The sequence below is a fragment of the Pan paniscus genome, chromosome 12 (assembly GCF_029289425.2).
Source record: "Pan paniscus chromosome 12, NHGRI_mPanPan1-v2.0_pri, whole genome shotgun sequence".
In the NCBI taxonomy this organism is placed as follows: domain Eukaryota; kingdom Metazoa; phylum Chordata; class Mammalia; order Primates; family Hominidae; genus Pan; species Pan paniscus.
In genome coordinates, this window is record NC_073261.2 from 113,552,950 (window position 1) to 113,579,052 (window position 26,103).

Consider the following 26,103-nt stretch of genomic DNA (forward strand, 5'->3'; position numbering starts at 1 on the left):
GTATACTCTGTTTGATTGAAAATGGTGACAGGACAAAAACGAGAGACAGGGAAAATGGCAGAAAACAACCAGAAGGATTTTTCTCCCCCATGTTCTGTGTGTGCTTCCAAATGGATTCTGCAAGGATAACAGATGATCTCAACTGACTGTACCTTTCTTTCTCCAATTGTTTTGAATCTCCAATTGCAATTTAAAACACCAGAGCTTTCTGTTTAAGATATAAATTTTCTTCATGTTATATTTCAGAAAGGGAAAAAATGAGTAAAGTTAACAATATAAGGCATGTTGAGAGGAGAAGACTCTTTAAAACTGTTTTAACTTCTCATAAGACAGGTAATTTTAGCATAAGACATTTTGCCTGGCAACAGTTACCAGTGGATTTGAATGTTAAGGGAGATGTTGTAGAATATCATATCCTGGCTATTTTCCACTCACTGATGAAAACTAGTTGAAGACATTTACAAGAGCAAAATGATGTCTGTAGGGACTGCTAAGAACATTTTCAGCTGAGCTTAGGGGGAAAAACGTACTTTTGTGCCAGACAGATCTAAGTTACAAACCCGTCTCAACTTCTTTCTAGCTCTATGCCCTCAGACAAGTGAGTCAATCGTCAATCTCTCTGTGCCGCAATTTCCTTATCATACAATGAAGATTCTGACTGGTTATTGAAAAAATTAAATACGTAAGATTTCTAACACCCTTGAAGACATATTTAACATATTAATATTTTCCAGGACCTGAAGTTAAGAGAAGGAATTAATTTAAGTCAGCATCAAACCAATGTTTGCTGCTCTTTTGCTCACTGGCTTTTAAGAAATTGAGTATTTTCTTACTTTAAAAGAGGAAAATAAATCATATTGTAATCACCTTATATGTTTATCAGATATCTATTGCTTTATAACTAGTCACCCTAAAAGTTAGTGGCTAATAACAAAAATCCATTTATTGTTTCTCATGATTCTGTGGGTTGGCTGAAACATTCTGCTCAACTTGCCTGGGCTTAATCATGCGTCTGCATTGAGGTAGAATTTCAGCTGGAGTAGAAATGTTGAAAATGGTCTCGTTTACAGGTCTGGCGATTGGCTCTGTCTATTGGCTGGGTCTCCTTGGTTCTCTCCAACGTGGCCTCTCATCCTCCAGTAGACTAGACTGATCTTGTTTATATGATGGCAAAGGCATTCCAAGACACAAGTGCACAAGCCACAAGGAATTCACACAACATCACTTTTACCCCAATTCTGTTGCCAGAGTGAGTCACAAGATAGCCTGGCTTCCAGAGGCAAGGAAACTGATGCCATCTCTTTATGGAATGAGCTACAAATATCGCAGCCACATTTTTTTCAGTCTACCACAACACATTTCGGACTTTTAATAATTAATTATCACAAATGCTTTGTGAGATGAACATTGTTATTCACATTAATTAAATATTAGCTAGCAAATTTAGAATGAATTATAGTGTACGGTGGTTAAAGGTAAAGATTTTGGAATCAAATTGTCTTGATGAGAATTCAAGCTCCCTCTATTCCCACTCTTAAACGAATTGAGTGAACTCAGGTGAGTCACTTGATTTATTAGTTTCCTATTTTTGTTATAACAAATTACTAAAAACTTAGTAGCTTAAAAATAGAACTTTTTTTTTTTTTTTTATAGATCTGGAGGTCAGAAATCCAAACTCAGCCTCAGTATTCTAAAACTGAGGTGCCGGCAGGACTTAGTTCCTTCAGGAGGCTCTAGCAGAGATTATTTTTCCTTGCTTTTTCCAACTTCTAGAGACTGCCCACATTCCTTGGCTCATGTTCCCACATCGCTCTGACCTCTCTTTCATCATTACACACAGTCCTGACTCTGACCTTCTTGCCTCCCTCTTTATAAGGACTCTTGTGATTATATTTGGCCCACCTGGATAATCTAAAACAAGCTGCCCAACTCAATTTTCTTAAGTTAATTGTTTCTGCAAAGTCCCTTTTGCTAAGTAAAGTGACGTATTCACAGGTTCAAGGGATTAGGATGTGAACATCTTTGGGTGGGGCAGCCCCTTTTTCAGCCTAAAACACTTGGACAAGTCATTCTCCACGGCCTCAATGTTCTCATCTGGTCATGGGAGTAATAATAGCTATATCATAGCTTTGTTATGAAGTTTCTGTGAGTTAAATATAGGTGGTATTTACAACAATGTCTGACACTGAGGAAGCTCTCTATAAGCAACAGCTATTGGTACTCTCATTATCATTACAGCTTCACCTGGCTTACTAAATGGGAAGTAACCATCTAAACTCATATTTGGCTGCACATGAATTCTGAATAAATCATTCATTTTTAAATAATTGATAATTTTTATATATTTTGTCACTATTCATGCATAGTAAACATATCAAACTGCCAAGAAACAAGTGTCTGGTTAGAAACCTGGTTGAAATTGTTCAAATATAGAAAAGAGGCTAAAAATGAACTTTTAATAAACATAGTCCATGCACAGTGGCTCAGGCCTGTAATCTCAGCACTTTGGGAGGCTGAGGCAGGCAGATCACCTGAGGTTGGGAGTTTGAGACCAGCCTGAACAACATGGAAAAACCCTGTCTCTACTCAAAATACAAAATTAGTCAGGCGTGGTGGTGCATGCCTGTAATCCCAGCTACCTGGGAGACTGAGGCAGGAGAATCATGTGAACCCAAGGAGTGGAGTTTGTGGTGAGCCGAGATCGTGCAATTGCACTCCAGCCTGGGCAACAAGAGTGAAATTCCGCCTCAAAAAAAAGAAAAAAATTAACAGAACACATCCTGAGTGCTTACCAGGTGACCCTGTACAGCTTACTTTCTCATACATTGTCTTATTTATTGCTCCCAAAGTCCTCTCTTATTGGTGACTTCCTCATCAAAGTACACATTATTATCTTCATCTTACAAATGAGAAAAACAGAACTCCAAATGGTTGAGGATACTCAGGTCCCAAAGCAATTCAAGTCAGTCTCACGATGAAAAGCCTGCTCTCATCCTGTCCAACTGGATTGTCATAAAAGGAATTTTTATCAAACAACTTCCAGCATATATTGCAGTTTACACTTTCACTTGCCTTGTTTGTGTGAAAAGAAGTCATAAGAATATTCTTCCCTCAATTTCTCCAAATAAATACGAAGGGAAAAATCTAGTGCAGTCAGGATGGCAATCTTACAAGCATGGCCCTTGGTAGCCCAACCTGGAGACAGCCCGAAGAGGCAGTCCTCTAAAAGCTCTGAAAATAGGTAGGCAAATCTTAAAGTCAAAAAGGCACTCAGTCCACGTCAACTAATTGCATTTTAGAAAAGTGAGTATAAATAAAGGAGTTATTGGTGGGCACAAGGAAAGTGGGGTATATGGAAACCTGTTTTTACCAGCGTGGGCAGTTACCAGCCTGGGTCATCCTCACAAACGCAGACATCGAGCCCACTAGGTCAGGGTTCGGATACGGTGTTGTTGCTTACAGGATTCTTTAGGGTTTAGAGGAAAGAAAAGAAAGTGAAAAGCAAACCCAGAGGATACTTGGAGAGTGGCTGAGACTAATAAAGAGTAGGAACATCTTTCATATTACTTTGTTATTTGGAAAATGTTATCAAAAACCAAAGGACACATGAATTCAGGAAAAAGTGACAGCTATATTAAGTTTTTATATAATTTAACTCATACAATGAAGCTGAGAGTTTATTACTCCCATTTTACAGATGATAAAGCTGAGTCTCTGGGATATTAGATTGGTGCAAAAGTAATTGCGGTTTTTGCCATTAAAAAAATGACCAAAAAACACAATTACTTTTGCACCAATCTAATAATTAACTTTGCTGAGATCACAAAGCTGGTGACAGAACTAGAAACAGAGTCTAGGTATTCTTGCTCTGAATCCAACATAACTGCAGAAACATCAGGTGTGTGTTTGCCTCCAAAATGTTCACCAGTCTTTCTTACCATTGTGGTATCTATAGATAGAGTTCAAAGGTATGAGAAAGGGTGTTTATGAATGACTTGTTAATGGAGGTGTGAGCAGAGTGAAGGGAACTGATGAGGCACAGCTACACCCTAGCTCCAGAGCCTGGCAATAGCGGGGAGCAGCTACTGCCTGTAGGCCTGGAAGGGAGAGAGGAGGAAGCAAAATTACAGAACCCTGGAGTGCTGGAGCCCTGAGAGAAGGGTGCCCCACAGAATCTGAGTGTTGGCAGAGATGTAGCTACTTTCAAGCCATGGGCCTGAGGCGGACGGAGGTTGTGTGGATAAACCCTCAGACTTCTCTTTTCCCTTGCTCAGTGTCCCTCTAGGTTCTCTGATTGGCTGAAGCTACTCTAAGGCAAGAGATCAAAGAAGCTGATAATGTAGAATGTAAGTTTGTCTCCCGGGCCACAATGGAAAGCGGAGACTGTAGCTGGAGGAGTGAATAGAGGATATGCAGCTCTGGTAATTCTCAGTACAATTCCCAGTGGTCCACTCTGCAGAATGAACCAAGTTCCATTTTGCCCAACTTCTGGCAGTCCACATTTGGACTGTGAGCTCACCTACAGATAAATCGTACGTGGATTGATGCAGTAACTGGATTTATAGCTGCTAAATCTTATTTAAGTGAGGACCTGTCCAGTACATGTGAAGACCACCCATCCACTGAAAGTGATAAGTGAAGCTGAATCAACACTAGACTGAATCAATACTGAGCTGAATCAATACTTTCCCAATGTTGAGGAAATCTTGGAAAATCTCTGAGCAATGTGGTAATAATTATTTTGAAGAACTGGAAAACTTTATAGCTGATTATGCTATGTGTGGAAGATACAACAGGATTATAAGAGAGAGAAGACAACATCCTTGCTGTGTCCGGAAGGCTTTAGCCGGGGTGTCCTACTGAGAGATGACAAACTTAAGGTTTTTCTCTTCCCAGACATTACTGGACAACTAGCTATGTAATTAGGTCTTATGCAGAAAAGACTGAAAGGAAAACATCTCAGATCTAGGAATGTGATCAAGAAAGAAGGCTGGTTAAAGAATAAGACGGGGAAAATGAATGCAGTGAAATGGTTCACGCACAAGTTCTAGGAATTCAGAGTGCAACAGCAGAAATGCGATTTTTGTTAGATATTTCAGAAAGTGATATGAGTCCCTGAGGTCATACTGCAGCATTCAGGTTCTGTTTGGCCTCCTGCACGAAGCTTTCCTTGATTGGAAAAGCTGCATACTCTGAAGAACATCGCATGTGTCCTGTCTGTAGTTCATTTCATTTCCCCAGATTTGTTATCATCCACCATCACTCATACAAGCCTACCTTCTTCATGCCAACCTTTGTAATCTTTCTACCTTGCTAACCTGGTCATGTCAAGGACCAGCTAATAAATAGCAAAGTTGTACCTTGAGCCAAGGTATCTTGACTCTTAGTCCAGTGCTCTTTATATACCTCTGAAGTCTTATTTGAGCTTCAAAATTATGAGTCTGTGCTCTCAAGATTTTTTTGAAAATGTACTTAATGTTGCCCCTAAGCTTTTATGAGAAATAATAAAGTTCTTTCCAGATTGAATATCTAATAACTCAATTTCATTTTATGCTTTCTCATGTATGGATGTATATAACTGGAATGCTATTCGGGCTACTGAGATATTTTCTTAATTCTGTTTTGTGTTAGTTCTTTTTGTTTGTTTATTTGACAACCATATTTTTGCGCCTGAGATAAATCTGGCATTCTATTCAACTTCAATTTCAAAGAGAATCTGAGAATGTACTGGTAGAATGATATTTGAATACTAATATCTTAGAAATACAGAAATAAGTATCATACATTTTGTTACATTCTGTTTGTGTACAAATAATATAAAAATCAATGAATGAGAATTTCATATTTGAATTGTATATGGATTGATGAAATAACTTGATTTAGACAATACTTTTTATGAGTAAGGTAAAAACAATAAAAATATAGAATTGCTTATAGTTTTGTAATATATATGGTCTAGATACTGTTTATATAACAACAATCCCAAACTCTCCATGCAATTCAGGCAAAACTTATTTGTCCAGATATTTGGCCTTACTGCAGTAGTAAATTTTCAATTTGATGAAATAGTCATTTACAGAAATGTAGATCAGTTATTTGAATTTGTTTGTTAATTCAGGCAAGATTGTTAATCTGGCAGTACAACTAAATATCTAAAGTGAAGCAGACCATGTTCTAAGAAATTTATACTTCATGTAGGTCAGATCATGTGATATGATAATTGTCTGCAAATATCTGAAGATATATCACCTGGAAAAGGGCCAGAAATATTCTCCTTGGCTGTAAATTTCAGGGATAGAGCTAAAAAGCTGAAGTCAGAAGCCATCAGATTTTAGGTCCCGGCAAGCAAAAATTATCTAAAGAAATTGTTAAAAGCAGAATTAACTTCCTGTGGAAGTGGTGATTTCTTTATCACAGGAGGTGTTAAAATAAAATGCAGATGTATCTCCTTCTATGATTTATACAATTTTAGTTTTGGAAGTAGAGATTGAGCTGCCTGAAGAAAAAACAGAATGTATTAATCACTGCTCATTTTCTTCCATGCTGTGTTCTAAATATATAATTAAACTCTGGTGTATTAACAAGCAAAGGGCTTTTCAGAAAAAAAAAATTATCTCTGAACACAGAGGAAACCAATTCAACTGTACTCAGAGTGGGAAGGAAACAGACATGATGATCTCATTGTTGTATTTCTAGGAAAGATGAGTCATGCAGTCTGCTCAAATTCAGGGTAGCTGGAGGGAAGATGGACATCAATGATGCTTTCTTCCTTTTTAATAGAGACCAGGGTCTCAAGTTTCTTTTAAAATAAAAAGGAGGAAAGCACTTAGAAATTAGCCTAAATCAAGAAAATTTCAGAAGAATATTCTGAAAAATATAAGTATAAATAAATCCGTTTCAACTTGAAATTAATTGAATTGGGTGTGGGGTGTGCGGCATGGGGGGCGCGGTGGATGGGAAGGAGGGGTCATAGAAACTATCCGAACTCACAGGCTCTCCTGTTTCTAACTCTAGCCAGCCATCATCCCTGAGATCAATTTCAATTTCCCTTTGATTTGCTTGCAAGGACAAAGAACCAGTTCAGAGAAGTGAAGGGCTGGGAGGGAGAGGGAGGGGCCGTAGGCAAAGGACACTAAAGCAGAGGCACATGCTTTTTTGGGAGTAGCATTTTTTCAGTTGGGTAGTAGAGTATGGAAGCCATGGCTCTCCGGAAGTTTCTTTCTTTCTAAATGTCTCCAAACTACATGCCATGGTTTTATGATTCTATAAACTAGCATTCACTGAAAGTCCACTGTGGACCAGGCACTGTGAAACAGATTTATGGATGTGAAATTGCCAAGCTTCTTAAATGGTATTCAGTTTCTAAATTTTGAGAGAATGCTTTTGTGCTGATAGCCTTGGCCATACCCTTTCTACAAAGTTGGGGCACTTCCTACTACTAAGAGAAAGAAAAGGTAGGAATGTTGACCTTTTATAGATTGCGAGAAGATGTGAAAGTTACATTTTTCTCAATAATCCACTTGACCAAATAACAAGTTGAAAATATATTTTAGATTCTGCTTGCTATATTTGCTTGCCAAATTATCAGTCTTATGATAAAGAGTTAAAATCGGGGGTAAAAATTTAACAATATTTAAAGACAGTATCCATATAACTTTCCACTGAAGTCTTAGTAAATATTAAGTAGATTAATAAATTCCTGGGGTTTTTAAAAGGATTGTAATGTAGGTCAATACTTTTTTCTTGAGTTAGTAAACTCAAACCTAGCAAGGACAATGACTTGTTCAAGTTTCCACCTAATTATTACTTGGACAATTGGGTAAAATGTAGAAGTTATAGATACAGTAATATGTGCAAGGTATCTTAATTGTATTATCCTACCCACTTGTAAAATTAGTTTTATTTTTATTAAAATTATACTTGCATCTAATTGAAATTGTAGAACAGTTCAATAAAGAACGTTGAAAACAATTATTTTTAGTTCTCGGAGATACTCAGTTTTAACTCAATATATTATTTTTATAGCTTCTTTTATAGCTTCAAAATATGTTAATATTTCTACTCTTAAATTTTCAATTCTGGTATTTTGGTTTAGGGCCATACTCTGATAGCTTCCTGAGATGTGACAAGTAACATTGTTCAGAAATTAGATTTCTGATAGTGTCTTTACTCTATACTCATACTTAATTGATAATTTGCCTGAATATCAAATTCAAGGGTGAAAATCAACTTTTGAAAATGTCAAATACATTTTTCACTTTATTTTAACTTCCGATGTTATTGATGAGGAAGCAATGACATTTTGATTTTTGTACCAATTTTGGAAGTCCACTTTTTTCTGCATGGAAGCTTATCCTATCTTCTCTGCCATCAATCCTGAAATCTCAGATGATGTATATTGCGGAAAGCCTATGGCTGTATTTTCATCTGTTTTTCTGGGTGCATGGTGGGCCCTGTGAAAATTCTTATTATTCAGTTCTGAAAATACCTCTTGATTTGCTCCTCGGATGATTTCCTTGCCTCTGTTTTTCCAGTCTCTCTTTCTGAAGCTCCTGTTATTCAGATGTTGAGAAATCTCCATTCCTCCTGTACTTTTCTAATCCTCACCTCCTATTTTCTACTTTGACTTTTTGTTCTAATTACTTAGCTGCTTCTTCTTATTAATCTTTTTTTAAGTTTTTTATTTCTGCCATCTTGTTTTTAATTTCCAAAGCTTTATTTAATTCTCTAAAAGTTTCTTTTAAGAACAAAAAGAAACTACCACTGTTTCATGAATACAGCATTTAAACAAATTTTCTCTGGTGATAATAACTTCATTTTTTAAATGTTTTCTTTGCCCTGAAAGGAGTGATAGTTTCAGTTTTCTCTAAGTTACTAATTTTTTACCAGTTGGTTTTGTCTTCATTTCATATTGGATGCATTTCTCAGGACTGGTGATTCCTGGTGATTGCTGTTTAAAATCAGGGCACCAAAAAACAGAACGGAAGTTGTGTGGTGTTTGGTCTGACCATGGTCTTGCTCTGCCTTCTCAACTGGATGTTGTATGAAAATTAATTCCTAATTCCCTCAGGAGTCTATCTACATAATGAATTAATTTCTCTTCTATGAAACTAGAATATACTGTATGAGCAATACACTAATAATATTATTACTGATAATACACTAAAGCGCCATTGGGAAATTTAGAAAATGGTCACCAAACTCATTTTCTGGAGACCATGGTTCAGATGAGGAAATCTGATTGAAATTATAATCTGACTGGGTCATTTTGTGGGGATCCTCCATTGTCAAAAACTTTAGCTCTTTTCTGTTGAGTTGCTCAGATTCCCAGGAAGCCTCTTAAAATCTTCTTGAAGGCTTGGTCTGGTTTAATAGCTAATAGTCCAAGAGAAAGAAAAGTGAAAAGTCCCACCATTGTTAAATCTTCAGCTAGCTCTCTGATATCTGTATATTATTCAACTGTGTCTTATGTCCCCCAGGTACAAGACTGTGCTTTACTTCTATAGAAAACAAACCACATTCTAGGGTTGGGGAGAAAAAAAGTAACCAGGATCCAGGAAGTCTGATAAAGTATGTATATCTAAATGCTTTTCAAATATAGGAACAATCACTCCTGTTTATAGTCCCATCTTTACCCCTTTTTAGACACACCTGGAAGCACTAATTCCTGGATCTCTTAGATTTATGCAATGTAAATGTGTTTGCTTCTGGGCTTTCTTAATTGCCAGCTTAAAATGTGGCTTCCTTCATTTGCCTTATACCTTCTGAAATTGCCTTCCTACTCTCTCATTTTCTTTGCCCTTACAGTCCTTCCCACATGCCCTTTTACTATTGTTTAGATAGTGTTCTTAAAGGATTAACAAAGATAAACGTGGGTTAAGTCCATGTCTTTGGAACAATTCGGCTTGATGAGTATATTCCTCTCTCAGGACTTCCATAACAAAGTACCATAGACTGGGTGGCTTAAACAACAGGGAGGCGTTATGTCACATTCTGAAGTTCAAGATTAAGGTGTTAGCAAGATTGGTTTTTCAAAGGGCCTTTCTCCTTTCCTTGCACATGACTGACTTCTCTCTGTTTTCACATGGTTTTTACTCTGTGCGAATCTTTGTCCTAATCGTCTTTTCTTATTATGATGCCAGTTATACTGGATGTATGCCCACCCATATGAACTCATTTTACCTTAATTGCCTCTTTAAAGACGCTACTCCAAATATAGTCACATTCTGAGGACTGGGGAATAGGACTTCAATGTATACATTTTTTAGAGGTGAGGGCACAATTCAGCCCATAACATGAGGTATTTCATCACTGTGCATTTTTTCTCTTTATACAGAGTTGCCTTACCAGGTTCTTGACCCCAAACATCCTCCACTCTTTGGTTCTTTCCTTCCAAAGTTGCTGCCATTTGGAATTGCAACATGTTTTAATTCATCCATCCAATTTAATGAAGATTTCCTGAAGTATCTCTAAAAAAGATCATTCAGAGTGACATATCTGAAAATAGCAGAGTAGAAAACTCAACTTACGCAATGTTTAAGAGGAATAAAACTGTCAGACTCAATTTTGTTGAAATTCTGAAATCTAATAAAAAATTACAATCATTATAAAAGTGCTTAACAGATAAAGAAGCTGTTAAAGTTTTGTAAAACAGAGTTGTGGTGTTTTGGAGACTAATATGAGGATGGCGGTCCACATTCCTGGTGCATCTTACTAGTGGTGTGAAGTGCACTATAGACCATGATCTCAGTTAAAGAATTGTTGATTTACCTGTCAGGAGCTCCCTGGGAGATAGGTTCAGGGGCTTGCCTTTGTTTCATCCCTCTTAAAAGTTTCTTAGGAATAGAGCGGATTCCTGAATTGTGTCTGTCAAAGGTATTTAAAAACATACTAACTACAGCCTCATGGAGAAAGGGACAACTGTTGGAAAAGCAAAGGATAAACCAAATCCCTAGAAAGAAAGAGGCTGAGGAAATACACAGAAGTAAAAGCTTTCAAAAACTTCCACATATAGGGGGGAATTGTCTTAGTGAGTTCAGGCTGTTATAACAGAATAACATAGACTGAGTGGCCTAAACAACAGAAATTTCTTTCTCACAGTGATGAAGGCTGTAAAGTCCAATATCAATGCAGACCTGATATCTGGTGAGGGTCCACCTTCTAGTTGCAGATAGCCATCCTCTCATTTTGCCCTAACATAGCAGAGAGCAGACAGAGATGATGAAGCAAGCTCTCTATAAGGACTCTAATACTATCTATAGCGCCTCCACCCTCAAGACCTAATTACCTCCCAAAGACACTACCTCCTAATACCAGCACATTGCAGGTTAAGAGTTCAACATATAAAATTTGGCTGGCCAAAAATATTCAGTTTGTAGGAGGAATCTAGAATGCTGTGTTCATGCTTAAGATGATGCATACTTTAAAAAAATGAGAAAACCCAAAGGTTTTACCTCTGGCTGACTTCTAGACTATGTCTAAGCAGGAAGAGGAAGCTAAGACATTCTGCAATGACAAGAAAATGTTTTTCTTCTTTCTTTCTTTCTTTCTGTTTTATTTTTTCTTTCTTTCCTTCCTTCTTTTTTGTTTGTCTTTTTTTTTTTTTTGGATCCAGGCATTTAAAGAAATTTCTGTGTAATCACTACCTGAACCATTAAGTTAATTGAACAAAGATTTCAGTTGCCACGCACAGCAAAGAATAGTATTTCCAAAATAGTTTATAAAAATTACTAAGCAAGCAGATAACCACAATCTATAACAAGAAGCAAAAACAAACCCTGGGGAGAGGGGAGATAATTGGATTTTCACAGTTACCACATTATAATATTCAACATGTCCAGTTTTCAACAACAACAACAACCAAAATAAATGAGGCATGCAATAAAATAAGAAACTGTAGATCATTCATAGGAAATAGAATTAACAGAAATTACTGTTGAGGAAGCCCAGATATTGGATTTACTACACAAAGACTTTAAGTCAACTTCCTTAAGTATGCTGAAACAGCTACAAGAAACCATAAACAAAGAACTAAACAAAATCAGGAAAATGATGTTTCACCAAATAAAGAGTATCAATAAAGACAAAAAATTTTAAAAGGAAACAAAAAGTCAAGCTGAAAACGAGTGAAACAACAATTTTACTAGAGAGTTTCAATAACAGATTTGAGCAGGCAGAAGAAAATATCGGTGAACAGGAGCACAAGTCAATTGAAAGTATCCAGTATGAGATCCAGAAAGAAAAACAATGCAGAAAAATGAACAGAGTCTAAGGGATTTCTGGTATACCATTAAGTATACCAACTTATGCCTACAGAATTCTTAGAAAAAGATGATAGAAAGAATATTTGAAGAAATAAAGGCCAAAATCTTCATAAATATGGTAAAAAAGAGGAATCTTCGGATCCAAAATATTCAGTGAACTTCAAAAAGGATAAACTCAATAGATGCACACCAAGATACATTATACTGAAGGCCAAAAACGTAAAAGGGACTCCTGAAAGCAGGAAGAGAGAAGTAATTCACCATGTACAAGGGATGTTTAGTGATATTAATTTCTTATTAAAACTCATGGAGACTAGAAAGCATTAAGATTATATATTCAAAATCATGAAAGGAAAAAAAAAACCTGTCAAAGAATTCTATATTCAACAAGAGTAGTATTTAAAAGGTAAAGAGAAATCATGACATTTTCAGCAAACAAGAGTTTAAACAGATCATCACTAGTAGATTGTCCTACAAGAAATGCTAAAAAGAGTCCTTCAGACTGAAATGAAAGAACACCAGAGAGTAACTCAAACCCTTATGAAGAAATAAAAGCAATGACAAAGGTATTAACAGAATAGATGCAGAGGTATGTATAAATGTCAGTACCACTGCATTTTTCATTGAAATTCCTTTTCATTCTTATATGATTGAAAACACAAGCACATAAAACAATAATTATAAATCTATGTTAATGGACTTTTTCTCATATACAGCTTGGTCAAAATTTTCAACTAATGAGTGTCCTTTAGATTCTAAAGTAAATTATCTTTTAATACACAACTGCTAACCTCACAGTAGCTCATTTGAGCTAAAATCTACCTCCATATAACTTTTCCCTACTGGTGATTGTTCTGCCCCAATGTGCTTCTTGTTGAACATGGCAAGACATCCTCAGATGGACATACAACTTAGCCTCTCTAGAGCAGGTGATAGAACTTTCTCAGTTCCATGCACACCATGCTCTGAATTATTTCTTTCAATGTTTTAATATGAGAAAAATCTGAAGCTATTTGAATTTCTTATTTTAAAAAAATGCTATAGATAATGAGAATTCTTTCTCCTGTTTCTTTTTTCCTACTTATTCTGAAACAAAAACTAACCAGAATGCTAAACCAAGAAATTCTGGTTGTGAGGGGAAGGGAGTTCATTCTAAATTTGTAATATATCTGTGAATACAGACTGTAAGAAGAAAATGCTGTAGGTGTACTCTCTTCTGGGAAACTGGAATCTCTTGAAGAGGTAACAATTATGTCTTGGCTAAATTTGAAACTCAAGGATTGTATGAGAATAAAAGGTTGCTGATTGGGTCAGGATGACATTCAATCCTTACACTTGAATATCTGCTTTGAAAAGTAGTGACCAAATTTAATATTAATGATCAGATGTCTTGTCTTTGAAATGAGATAGACTTGATTTCAGATTTTCTCTCCATTGTATACGAAGTGGGTGACTTATGGAATGCATATAATCATTGGGCTTTATTTTTCTAAATTACAAAATGGGGAAAACAACTAACTCATAGCTTTGTTATGAAGAGGAATAAGTAATAAAAATTATTTTGGAAGCCTATAAAAAAACTAAAGATACCATAACTCATGATCTGGTAGGCAAAATTATTGTTCATTTATTTATTTATTTGTTTATTTATTTATTTTCTCACCTCTGTTATTTATCAGGCACAGTACTAATTTCATTTGATATTGCAAATTCTATTGTAGAAATAAGAATCAGGAATAATGTAAATACAAGGGAAAAAGCATTTAATTATACTAGTCTCAGGGAGCTTTATAAATAAAGATAAAAATCTTGGTCTTGAATTAAGAGAGTACAGGCAGAGTAGAGGGAGGATATTTCATAAATAGAAAAGGATATGTATGAATTTCGACACGATAGAAAAGTATTCTATTCATATATATTCTGGGAACATTATGTAGAGAGATAAGGGTGGCATTTATGCATATTTTTAGAAAATGGGAGAGATGAATTTTGGAGAGGAAACCAATACTCAGATCACAATGGGTACAATGGGATTAGAAAATTATCATAATTTATCATTAAAAATATAGTGTTTCAACACGATGTAAATATCTTTGAGGTATTATTAGGACTTCTGGTTTATCATAGGGATGTAAAGAGCTGGGAAAAGGATTTTTTCCACCCAAACAAGAAAAAATATCAAACAAATTGAAAGCTTAAGACTTTTCTTGAAACTACCTGAGGTCACAAGGCAACCAAACAGCCTGAAATCTCAGGATAGAAAGGCTGGCTTGCAGGTAGAAACAGAACAAGAATACTTGCTTACTTGGGAAAGGTAAAACCGGGCACCAGTAGGAAGAATTCAGCTACAGTTATTCACAAATTAGTGTAGACCATTTATGGGCTGGTGACAGAGTATAGAGTCCCTTGAGTCCACAGATTTAGCAGGGAGTTTTCACCAACTCATGGGCTCTTCCCCGTGGAATGTATTGGGCACTCACAGAAGAGATTGGTGAAAGTTCTGTAAGAAGTGTTTCTCATGCTATAGACATGGAAGAGTGAAACTGTAACCACTGGGGGAACAGTGGAAGACCTCATCCAGTTTCATATTTCCCATCTTCCCTACAGAACAAAAGCCTTACTGTTTCAGGAAGGACAGGAAACACCATTGTCTTCAAGGCGCTGGTGAAATGGTATATTCAAGGCACATGTGCACTATCCACTTAACTAAGGCAATCGTAAGGCTTTATATAATGTGGCTGAAGTCACTATTTACAACGGCAAAGGTATATGAAATCAACCTAAATTTCTGTCAATGGTGGACTGAATAAAGAAAATGTGGGCTGGGCGCGGTGGCTCACGCCTGTAATCCCAATACTTTGGGAGGCCGAGGCGGGTGGATCACGAGGTCAAGAGATCGAGACCATCCTGGCTAACACGGTGAAACCTCATCTCTACTAAAAATAGAAAAAATTAGCCGGGCATGGTGGCAGGTGCCTGTAGTTCCAGCTACACGGGAGTTGAGTCAGGAGAATGGCGTGAACCCGGGAGGCAGAGCTTACAGTGAGCCAAGATTGCGCCACTGCACTCCAGCCTGGGCGACAGAGTGAGACTCCATCTGTAAATAAATAAATAAATAAAATGTGGTATGTATACACCATGGAATATTACACAACCATAAAAAAGAATGAGATCATATCCTTTGTAGCAACATGGATGGAGCTGGAGGCCATTATCCTAAGCGAAGTAACACAGGAACAGAAAACCAAAGACCACATGTTTTCAATTATAAGTGGGAGCTAAAAATTGAGTATATATGGACACAAAAAGGGGAACAACAGATACTGGAGCTGACTTGAGGGTGGAGAGTGGGAGGACAGTGAGGATAGAAAAACTACCTTTCTGGTACTGTGCGTATTAACTTGGTGACAAAATAATCTGTACACCAAATCCCTGCAACATGCAATTTAGCTGTATAACAAACCTGCACATGTACTGCTGAACCTAAAATAAAAGTAAAAAAAAAACATTGAAACACACATAAAGGTGGCTGAATTGATCTTCAGACTTGAGGAGGGTAGAAACCTGTAGGAGTGTGGGATAGAGCAGAAGTGCAGAGTCCCTAGGCTAGATTGACAATTTATGAATTTTAGAAAATTTGATGGGTAGAAACTAGGGGGCAAAGAAACAATATTTAATCATTGTAAGCATTTCTACCATAAAAGCTAGAAAGATTTCAATACCATTTTTGAGAAGCTAATTCCTTTGTTAGAAGAAATTAAGAAAAAACATCAATGACAAACATCAAAAGGGATTTCATACTGTATAAATGTAAAGTCAATATTCTCCTCAGGAATCAAAAGGTTTGAGATTCTAAGGAGCAAAACAGTTCTGGAGATGAAAATCTAAAATATTTTCTATGTTGGAGGCTGAGTTTGTTGTCTGTAAAAGATGTTCTGGGAAACACATCTTGGAAAAAATGGTATTCTTTATCTTAGGGTGGAATGGAGAGTGATGTCATCGATGACACCTGTGTTTACTTAGCCCCTTAGAACAGATGTGGGTTCTCTTGTGTCTTAAGGGGTAGAAGCTAGAACGTTACAGATACTGTGACCCCTGACATAGGAAGGGGTACTTCTAGGACTTTCTGCAGAGTGTAGCAGAACACTGGGTAAAGTCAACCCTCTTGTTCCAGAGAGAATCCAGGACAGGTTCCCATTGAGATTTGTAGCCATAGGGATTGCTGTTTCTTTCCATTATTTTTTCCCAACTAATAATTTGTTGGGTAAAACAAAGATCTAGATTTTAACATATTGAATATTTTTTATCTAGACATCTTACTAGACTCTTTTTTATGTCCTTATGTCATTATTTACTTTTTTCAGTTTTACAATCATACCATAAAAAATTATGATAATTTTTGCAAGTGCCTTCCAATATTTATTTCTTTTATTTCTGCATCTTCATTAGCTATGATGTAGGTTGGTAATAATAATTTATTTTTGAGTAAGTTTGTAAAGAATGGATTTGAGAATTGAGAAAATAGAGTTAGAACAAATAGCAAAAAGCTATTGTAGGTTTCTAAGTGGTGTGTAATAGTTTGCAGGAAAAGAATGATGACTAAATGCTTATAAGGGAATGGGTATGCATTAGTCCATTTTCACACTGCTGATAAAGACATACCTGAGACTGGGCAATTTACAGAAGAAAAAAAGGTTTATTGGACTTACAGTTCCATGTGCCTGGGGAGGCCTCACGATCATGGTGGAAGGTAAAAGGCACATGTCACATGGCAGCAGACAAGAGAAAAGAGCTTGTGCAGGGAAATTCCTCTTTTTAAAACCATTGGATCTCATGAGACCTATTCACTATCATGAGAACAGCACAGGAAAGACCTGCTGCATGATTCAATTACCTCCCACTGGGTCCCTCCCACAACATGTGGAAATTCAAGATGAGATTTGGGTGGGGACACAGCCAAACTATATCAGGATATATGAGTGAGATATTAACGTTGCTGCTAAAATTTTTAAATAAAATAATTCAAAAGGTGGTTCAATTAAGAAAGATCAAATTAGTTTCTATTTTTTCAGATAGTTGAAGCTATTTCCATGACTATGAGTAAGGAAGGCTATTGTAAACAAGATTAGAAATCCACTTATCATACAGAAAAGAAGATAGAATTAATTGCTTTTGATACAGAATTCTGTTTACTAAAAAATCCCATTAACAGAGTGAAAAGTCAAGCCACAAGTTGAGTATTCCTTGCACATTTTTGCCTAACTTCTAGATATTTTATGTACTTCAACAGTGTAAATAGTAATGTTTTAAACTTTATTTTCCAAACTGTGTGTTAATTTGGATATTAACTGCTTAGATATTAATTTTGTAGCAGCAACCTTGCTAAACTCCTACTAATGCCTAACTTATCTGTAGAATATTTTTATTTTTTTCTATATGCAATTATATCATCTGAGGATAAAGACACTTTTGCTTAATCCTTTATAACCCTACACATTTATTGTCATTGTTGTTTTTCTTTTTCTTGTTTTACTGCAAGGGCCATTGGCCTCCAGTACAAAGCAGAATAGAAAATATATGATGCAATAATTCTGTGGCTTTTGCACTCAAATTATGAACTTTCAATTCTTTACCATAAAGCATGTTGATGGCAAGACCTTTTTTGCCAAGCTTTATTAAGTTAGAGTGATTTCCTCCTATTTACTCTTGTTTTGCCAAGAGTTTATTTTTCCGTTAGTTACCATTGAACTTTGTCAAATTCTTTTTCTACCTTGATTGAGATCACCATAATAATTTTCTCTTAATATGCCAATGTACTGACTTAATTGATCTTTGAATGTTCGATAAATCTTGCAATAATGAAATCATCATAACATGGGCCTGATACCATATCCTTTGTTTTGTTTGTACATCTGGCGCTTTATCTGATCTTTCTTTAATGTTTCTATGAAGTTTTTAAAATCATTAGTAGTTTTTTAAGGGGAAATAAATGGAAATTTGCAATCAGTCTTTGAGTGTGTCAAACCTGTAGTCATTTACTTCAATATGTTCTCTATTTCTAGATAAGAGACCCCCAGTGATTAGCCAAGTATGTAATAAAGACTATGTTTCCCAGCTTCCTTTGCAGTTAGATTTGGTCATGTGATTATGTTCTAACCAATGAGGTATAAGCAGAAGAGTTTTATAAAAATGAGCAATACCTAAAGTGAGCAAACCAGTAGTGTGGTCTATCCAAATTCTATCAACAACGGACATTCAATATGATTCAGATTTGGGGAACCGAGTTCATCTCTACAGTAGTCAGAGATGTTTCAGATTCAAGTGATAAAGAATGAGCTCAGATAAGCATAAACAATAAATGAAAGGGAAGGCTTATAGCAGAAAAGCCAACATGTCAAGAATTGGTGATTATCTTGGGTATGACTGGATCAATTGGACTTTCTCTTTTTTGTCTCTTATATTTGTTTTTCGTTGATTATTCTTTTCCACTGCACTAAAAAAGGCTTTCTTCATGTGTCAGGAAATATACCTGTGAACATTCTCTTATTCTCTAATTCTGGAGTCAAGTTTCCTTCTCCTCTATAAGCAAATTGAAAAAATTATGCCTATAAATTTCACTTGGCCCAAGTCAGTGGCAAGCCCAATTCTGGGTTCATGTTAAGCTCAATATTTGGTTATAGAGGAATATGGCTCATTACTAAGAATCCTGTGATTTTGAAGGGAAAAAAAAGAGTTTCCCCAAGTAAGGGAGGTTATGAGTTCTGGACAAATAAAAACAAAATCTGTGCAATACAGGCTATTTAGGAGTAGGTAATGGGACCAAAGGATCAGAGTTTCTTGGCTTCAGTCAAGCAGACTAGAGTTCAGGACCAGACTCTAATCCCAGTGTGGATTTACACCAAGCATACCTACAGTTTGTTAGATTGTGAGGTGAAAGGTTCTTACTCAGAAGTTAGGCAGGTATTTTGAGCTCACCATGGTGCTAAGACACAGAATCATGGCATACATAGCCCCAGACCCCACCCAGTGGAGGCATGGGGCTTCAGCCTTTTGGGGTTGGCTCAGCAATGAGCAGAGGCTAGGCAGAGGCTTCTAAGTCCTCAGCTGATGTGGGGGATCTCTCTCTCTGCTCCAAGTTCACATTTCCTCTCAAGCAAAAATCTCTTAGAGCCTTTATTTCTTTCCATATTGAATGAATCATTATATTTATACCTTTGCTCTTTTAGTAATCTGTGCTTTTTTTATGGTGGGGGAGATGAGGAGGCTCTTTTTTATTATATGTCATCTTCCAGCTTGTGTCTCAGCTTTCAACTCATAGCTGAATCCCTGTTGTGACTAAAGACAGAATGAGTGAAAGCAGGAGACACACCTTTCAGCCTCTCCTCAGATTCTTAACGGAAATCTTTTTTCCTTCTTTGTATCATTATTACAGCTCCTGCAGCTCAGTAGTACCTGCCACATAGTAGGAGCTCAGAACTTGTGAACAGAGTGAATACATAAAAGAACAAATGTATTGGGTGGGCTGGGGAGACCTTGGTCAAAGGACACCAAATTACAGTCAAGTAGGAGGACTAAGTTCAAGAGATCTGTTGTACAGCGTGGTAACTAGAGCTTATGACTACATATTGTATTCTTGAAAATGCTGAGAGAGCGAATGTTAATCAGTCTCACCACAAAGCTGATGGCCATGTGAGGTAATGCATGTGTTAATTAGCTAGGTTTAACCATTCCACAATATATGTATTCCATAGAAAATCATGTTGTTTGTGATAAATGCATATAATATTATATATCAACTTAAAAAAACAGAGGAAAAAAAACCTTTTTAAAATACTAAAAGAAATTTTCAACGTATATTTTCTCTGAGACACCCATAAGGAACACTGGGGTGGATACTGTCCACAAATTCTATTTTGTAGCTTCTGGTTTTGCCCAATTTTTCTTTCAAGCATACATCAAACAGACCAGGCTGAACAATGTGATGGTCCAGGCGTCAGACAAGCCCAGATTCCAGCCATGTGGTCGTCCCTTTGCTTCCAGCCACAGCTAGCATTCTGTCTCTATTTGAGAATTTATGGCTTTAATATTTGAATCTCTCAGGGAGGAACCATAAAGAAAAACATAACGTATAAAAATATGTATTTCCTGGTTCTATAGTTTAAATATATGCTTTTAATTGCAAGAAAGTCATTCAGTAAAGAATTTCTAAGTGCCTTTCTACTAATGCAGATATTGTGGAAAGGTTAGATTATTTCCTCCAGTGGCCCGAACATTCAAAGTCTCTTATCCTTTCATGGAACTCCAGTAGAGATAGAGATAGAGAAGATAGAGATAGAAATAGAGATAGAGATAGAGTTAGAGATAGAGAGATATAGAGATAGAGATGTGTGTGTGTGTGCGCGTGTGTGTGTGTGTGTGTGCTGCCCTGTGACTTGAAAGTACTTGTCAAAAATCCGTAAATATATAGCACGGTTTCACAGCGTGGGAAATAAGTCACTTCCTTTTGTCTATGCAGAAAGGAATTTAAAGTTCTTGAGAATTTCAACTATTTGGAAAGCCTGAGGCAAAGTTCCTTTTCAGTAAAATCGGAACAAATGTGCAAAAAGATCTATGTACCTGGTTCAAGAAATATCCTCATCTAACATTCTAAAAGAAGGAGTAAAAGGAAAGTGAAGAGTTCATGCAGAAAGCAAGGGCGGCACTCATGGATGTTTACGCAGTTTTTACCCAATATCAAAGGGCTAGATGCTATTTAAATGACAAATTATACTTATGTGCCTGCTGATTCAGGGTTCCTAAGTAGTGAGGTCTCAGGTATGCAAGGCTCTCAGAGACATGAGTCGGGGGATCCTTGATAAGTATTGATTTACCCTCACTACTGCACCCAGAAGCATGGCTCTACAGTAGCAGCTTAGCCTACCACAGTGCACAGAGGTTGTAGGCATTGTAAGAACTGTCTTATCTGTGTTACCTCAGTAGATTTTCATAAGGGAAGGGGAAAGAAAAGTGAACCGAACTGACAAATTTTGAGCACCTTTTGTGTACTAAGCTCCAAGTTATGCACCTAACTTATTTTAATTAATACAACAATCCTTGATGTAGTTTTTATCAGCTTCACTTTACACCTAAGAAAACTGATTTTTAAGAGAAACGAAGTCTCATTTACAATTGCTACAATTGGTACTTGACAAAGATGAGGTTTTTTTCAATGTCTGTCTCTAAAGCTAGTGCTCATTCTATTCATCACTCATCCATTTACTGGAAAAATCAGACCATGTTCAGTGCCATCTGAGAATTCAGAGATAAAAGAGGCAAAACATCTACCTTTGAGTATCCATTCACATTATACCAAGACAACAGATACTTGGACAGTGCCATATCTAGCTGCTTGTCATCATCTCAGCATGATCCTCAAATATTAATCCAAAGTTCTCACCATTGAGAAAAAATACACAGAAGTCAAGTAAAGCAAACCTAATTTCTAAAGCTGAGGATATCCCGTTGGGAAGAGACTACAGCCTTGTTAGTCTAGAATTCCTCACACTATTTGCAGTTGCTTTCTTTCTGTTTCCCCATTAAACGTGTGGTCTTATGATGATGCTCAATGTCCAGTTCTTTATAGGATCAATGAATGCAAGTGTAAATGAATGGCAACCTTCAAAATTGCCTATGTAGGCAATTCAGCCATAACCAATTTGAAGCTGGAGGTAAGTGTAAAATGTGCTGCTTTAGAAAGGCTGGTTTGGTGGGGGTACAGAGTCTGCAAAGGATAGGGAGTGCCTGGAAGCTGGAAGACTGGGTAATCTTCAGAACTGTACAAAAAATAAAGATTGAGAAGTAAGAAGGGATGTGGAGGGTTGAATTTTTTTTAAATAGCAAAATATGGGCATTTCAAAACAAAATTGAGATCCAGCTTCAGATGGCACCTCCACTAGGAGGTGCCTTGGAAGAAAAGGAAAATGGAACGAATAAATATATACTATCACTTACTTGCAGTTGGCTCTTCAATATTTTATCTCATTTGATAGTTTTCAGAACACTTAAGAAAGTACACATCTATATGTATATATACACACACACTAATACTAATACTATATTTAGAGTAATATATATATTATAGTAGATGAAACTATATAGAGGATAAGAAGATACAATTTCATCTTCCCATGGTAAATTTGGGAGCTGAGACTTGAACCAAAGTTTGACAATTTCAAAATTAATGCTTTACCCCCAATTCATACAACCTTTCTAATCAAGATGAAAGAGAAAAAGGAAGAGCTGAATTCTGAAATTGGAAAAAAAAAATATATAGCATATATCTCTTTGGAAATGTGCTTGCAGACTCAGAGTGACACAGAGGTACAGCTGACAATATAATTAAACGCAGCTCTAGACAAGCTAACCATACTCTGAAGCAGTAAGCATGATATATTTATTTTCCATTTCCTCTCTGTGGCTAGAGATTCAAAGGATAAAGTCATTTAAAAATCTTTCAGATGTTTGCCTTTTCTGGTGAAATGAAAGTGTGCTGGGTCTGGAAGGAGGATATTTTAATTAGCAGGACTTATTATTTATATTTGATGAAAATAATGATATAGGAATCAATTCAGTCCCTTGTCTGTATGCAAGGATCTTACAGTAGTTCAGAGGTCTGTATTTGAGCAGCAAATGAACCAGAGCCCTTTCTGCCAGGAACAGAAAAAGCTGAGAGTAAATTGACTTTTCATTTTGAGACAAAGCTGCATGTTCCCTGTGAGGGCTCATCATATTTCCTGCTGGTAGTAGCTAAATTTTTCATGCAGGGGGAAAGAGTAAGTTTGAGATTAGTGAGGTGTAAAGGAAAGTGCTCGACCATTGAGCAGACACCAGACAGTTTCAGGGGGCGTTTTGACTGGTTTGGTGGTTTTTGCTAGTGTGGATAGAGGGCAAGCGGAACAGTCATTTCTTCTGCTCACTTGAACTATGAGGTTGAGGGAGAAGTGCTTTTTGTGACTCAGGTGTCTCCCAGGCATACTGAAGGCCCACCTGTCCCCTAGCATCCTTGGCTGTGATCTGTAAGAGCAAGGCCCAAACTTCACACTCAAGGCTGTGGTCACCCTACTTACATTCAGCGTGTAGCTATGGAGCTATCACTCTAATTATTCTTCACTTGTAACTCGTGCACCCAGGCAGGGCAAATATCCATCATCTGAAATTTTACAGATCACAGCTGCCTTGTTTGCATCTGCACCATGTAAGACAAATAATGCAGTCACATCCGGCCTCAAGGTAGCCAGAGACCCACAGGATGGAGTCATTATTTGGGGGTGTTCCAACTGCTGCTAATGCAGCCCAGATGACACCAGACATGAAGTGATAAACAATAATGCCCCTCGAACTACTCTTGAGCTGCTCCTGCTCAGTTGATATTTAACGATGCAACACAGGAAGTATTCTGGGGTCCGCATGTTCAGATGCTAAACACACAGTCTAAGGTGATGCTTCTCTCCAAAAGGAATATTTTAAATGTCCCTCCTCCTGCTCCAGATCACACAAAATCTGATATTGCAGAGAAAATGCCAGAGATAGAGCTATGCTTCAACACAGACTCAGCAAGCAAGATGCAGAGCAAGGCTTATGCAAACATCCACCAATACTCCCAGGGCTTAGGGACAGTGCTGACAGCAAATGCTGCAGCAAAACTAAGACCCAGGCAAATCCCTGAAGTCAATACCTATGCCCCATTGCAGACCAGACCACATGCAGCTAGAGCACGGGAAACATCACTACCAGACAGAAAGAGAACAAGTGTCTTTGGGCCATAGAGTTTGGGGTTCTTACAAACATGAGTGAAAAGAGGATGGGCCTGAGATCCTACCATACTCTTCATTTCTGGTTTAAGTATGAGTGCTTAACTGTGTCTAATCATATTCACATGATTTGAAAATTTTCATAATTCTAGTTTAAAAATCTAAAAATTGTGGAGAGCAAAATAAAAATGTCAATAGAAAATTTTCAGAGACTGTTATTTACAGATGCTGGAGGCTTACCTCAGCTTTAGAGCTCAGCAGCATCTTGTTCCTAGAATGCTAAGAGGATATGCAACCTGCAACTGTTACTCTGCAAGTGTCCCAGACTGAGTACCCCTGTCCTCCCCAGACATTAAAAAAGAGACAAATGAGCCGGGTGCAGTGGCGGTGGCTCACGCCTGTAATCCCGGCACTTTGGGAGGCTGAGGCAGGCGGATCATGAGGTCAGGAGATCGAGACCTCGAGCCAGGAGATCATCCTGGCTAACAGGGTGAAACCCTGCCTCTATGAAAAATACAAAAAACTAGCCGGGCGTGGTGACACATGTCGGTAGTCTCAACTATTGTGGAGGCTGAGGCACGGGAATCACTCGATTTGGGAGGCGAAGTTTGCAGTGGATGGAGATCACACCTTTGCACTCCAGCCTGGGGGACAGAGCGAAACTCCATCTCAAAAAACAAAAAAAAAAAAAAAAAAAGAGAGAGAGACAAATGTAGAGTTATACTCTAGAAGCTGCTATTGCTGATAGTTTTCATGTAATCTGTGAATTAGTGGCATTCAAACAGAGAATATAAAAATTAACTCGAAGTTTGAGTCAGATTTCCTAGTTTTCTTCCTGGTGTGAGCTTTTGGCTTATGTTTCAAATGGAAATAACACCAGACCTGCACGGTGGGTCTAGGATTACTGAACATGAACATGAACCTGTATGAAACCTTGTAGGATATAGATCCTTTGCGCACAGTTGATACTCAAATATATTCTTCCTATCCCCTGTAATAATCAACACTGGCATACCTCATTAAATATGTCAATGGATTTGATAAACAGTATCATATTTGCTCACTACAACAATTATGAGACAGGTAGCAGAGCCATTTACAGTCTCCATTTGAGAATTAGGACATTGAGACTTGTTTACCAAATGCAGTTGGCCAGAGTGAATTAAGCTTACATCAAGGAGTTGGGTCCTACACCATGGTTGATTGTGCTCTGTGGGGCTTGTACAGCATTGGGAGGGTGAATATCTCAGGTTAGCACGATTTGAGCTCAATCATTGTCCTCAGGCTTGGCTTCATTTTCACATTTTAAGAAAGAGCTACTCTATTCTTCCCCATTAGAGTATCAACCCTTGGAACTCCCTATCATAGCACTCTGGGGTATACTTCAAAGCACTGAGCACTGTTTATCCTCATCTTTTGTCATTAATTTTCATATTTATTTACTCTCTGTTTTCTTCCCTGACAATGTAAAAATTTTAAGAACACTACATAGCCCAAACCTCATACTTGGTACTTGGTAGGTGTGAAAAAAAATCTATTTTATAAATTGAATAGTTATTAACTAATATTATTTTTGAGGACACCTTTATTAGTAAGGCCTATTTCCAGTTAAGACGTTGAAAATCATCATAATGAGCCCAGAAATTTAGTAGGCTTTTTCCCATTCTGTAACATCTCAAAGGCCAGAAGCAAGAAGGCTCACAGGGTTATAGTAACAGGCCACAGAGCAGTTAGTCCTCAGGTGACCACCAATAGTTCTACCACTGACTCCACCTCGGGACTCAGCCTCTTCTGTCATATGAGGGCAGAGATACAATTCACACAGTGTCCTGGTAACCAGAGCATCCAGTCTGTGCGTGAGTCTCCTTAAGTGGATTTCCAAGGTGGGATGGGAATGGCGTGTGGGATATTCTGACTGCTAAGGCTCCCGTGCTTCCACAAATTACTCATTTTCACTTATGAGGAAAGAAAACTATCCACTCCCCCCACCAACTCCAACAGCAGCAATCCTGAAATAGCAAACCAACTGTACCTTCCAGGGAACTTTTGAC

At 37.3% G+C, this 26,103-nt stretch overlaps 1 long non-coding RNA gene across 2 annotated transcripts in view; it reads right to left on the reverse strand.

Annotated features, from left to right (window-relative positions):
- Window positions 1-26,103, reverse strand: part of LOC117979076 (uncharacterized) — a 63,732-nt gene that overhangs the window by 19,047 nt on the left and 18,582 nt on the right. Inside the window, exon 3 of one of the 2 annotated variants that reach the window (XR_010109314.1) lies at window positions 10,348-10,469. The exons of the other annotated variant lie outside the window; for it this stretch is intronic. This is a non-coding gene — a long non-coding RNA (uncharacterized LOC117979076). The remainder of the gene's footprint in view (window positions 1-10,347; window positions 10,470-26,103) is intronic. 2 annotated transcript variants of the gene reach the window in all.